This window comes from Numenius arquata, chromosome 3 (genome assembly GCF_964106895.1).
Source record: "Numenius arquata chromosome 3, bNumArq3.hap1.1, whole genome shotgun sequence".
NCBI classification, from domain to species: Eukaryota; Metazoa; Chordata; class Aves; order Charadriiformes; family Scolopacidae; genus Numenius; species Numenius arquata.
This window is the reverse complement of record NC_133578.1, coordinates 75,498,303-75,499,954: the sequence shown is the minus strand read 5'-3', so window position 1 is coordinate 75,499,954 and position 1,652 is coordinate 75,498,303. Positions and strand designations below refer to the sequence as shown.

At 45.3% G+C, this 1,652-nt stretch overlaps 1 non-coding gene across 1 annotated transcript; it reads left to right on the top strand.

Annotated features, from left to right (window-relative positions):
• The first annotated feature begins 1,106 nt into the window (after positions 1-1,106).
• On the top strand, positions 1,107-1,179 carry TRNAF-GAA (transfer RNA phenylalanine (anticodon GAA)). The gene has a single exon. It is a non-coding gene; the product is annotated as a tRNA-Phe (tRNA).
• The last annotated feature ends 473 nt before the right edge of the window (positions 1,180-1,652 follow it).

The following is a 1,652-nucleotide window of genomic DNA, read 5'->3' as shown; positions in this document are numbered from 1 at the left end:
CCTAAATGGCATTAAAGAGGGTCTGAGGAATGAGACAAGACAGTGTTTTTAACACTGACAGCACAGAGAGCAGTCTACATATGATGGTCCCTTTTGCTCTCTTCCAATTAACAGTCATCTCTTGAGCCCTCCTTACAATCAATTTGTCTTTTTAATCATAGAATCATAGAATTGTCCAGGTTGGAAGAGACCCTTGGGATCATCGAGTCCAACCACCTACCCTACACTACAAAGTTCTCCCCTATATCATATCCCCCAACACCACATCTAAACATCTCTTAAACACATCCAGGGATGGTGACTCAACCACCTCCCTGGGCAGCCTATTCCAATGCCCGACCACTCTTTCTGTGAAAAATTCTTTCCTAATGTTCAGTCTAAGCCTACCCTGTTGGAGCTTGAAGCCATTCCCTCTTGTTCTGTCATTAGTTACCTGTGCGAAGAGACCAGCACCAACCTCTCTACGTGTCCTTTCAAGTAGTTGTAGAGAGTGATGAGGTCTCCCCTCAGCCTCCTCTTCCTCATACTAAACAGTCCCAGCTCCTTCAACCGCTCTTCATATGATTTGTTTTCCAGGCCCTTCACCAGCTTCGTTGCCCTCCTCTGCACTCGCTCCAGCACCTCGATATCTCTCTTGTATTGAGGTGCCCAAAACTGGACACAATACTCGAGGTGTGGCAACCTCCTGTGGTTTTCTTCAACCTCCATCACCCTTATCACTTCACGTCCATCTTCCTTGTCAGTAGCTTTGCATCTATAGAGACCTAGCTCCATCTCCTTATTTTCCTTGCAATGATTTGTGAGTGACAGTCCTTCTATAATCTCAAGGTACTACTTTGTCAGCCCTTCAGAAACACCTTCTCCACTTCTATACGTCCTCCAGAGTCATATTATTATTAAAGTCATACACATATACAGAGGTCATGTGCCTTGACAAAGAGGCTGAGTTGGTGCCTTGGACCATTGCTTTTGAGCCACCTCTGTCTGCATCCTGTCTCCTGAAACAACTTCTTTAAGTCACAAGCTAGTGTCAACTAACCTTGTCTGGAAAGGTTGAAAGATAATTATATTCCAACAGGTTTGGTGAAAATGAACCCCACAACAGGGCTGAAGTAGCTCAGTTGGGAGAGCGTTAGACTGAAGATCTAAAGGTCCCTGGTTCAAACCCGGGCTTCAGCAATCTTTTCCTGTAGGGTTTTTTGTGCCCAGTGCTGGTCTCTTCAGTACAAAAGAAACATGGAGCTACTGAATAGAATCCAGTGAGGGGACATGATGATGATGATGAAGGGACTGGAACATTCCTAATATGAAGAGAGGATGAGAGACCTGGGACTGGTTGACCTGAGAGATTGTAGAGTCTCCTTTCTTAGAAATATTCAAAAGCCACCTGGATGTGGTCCTGGGCAGCTGGCGCTAGGTGGCTCTGATAGAGCAGGGGTTTGGACAAGATGACCTCCAGAGGTCCCTTCCAACCATTCTGCATGTAGAGGAGAAAGACGTAAGTTTATGTCTACAGCAGAGAAAAGCAAGGTTAATGTCATCCTCATATATTTCTGTTAGCAGTGACCACCTGGCCAATCAGTGCAACCACAGGGACTGACCAACCAGCCAACAAAATGTGATTAAGATTAGAGTATGATAAGAACCAGATC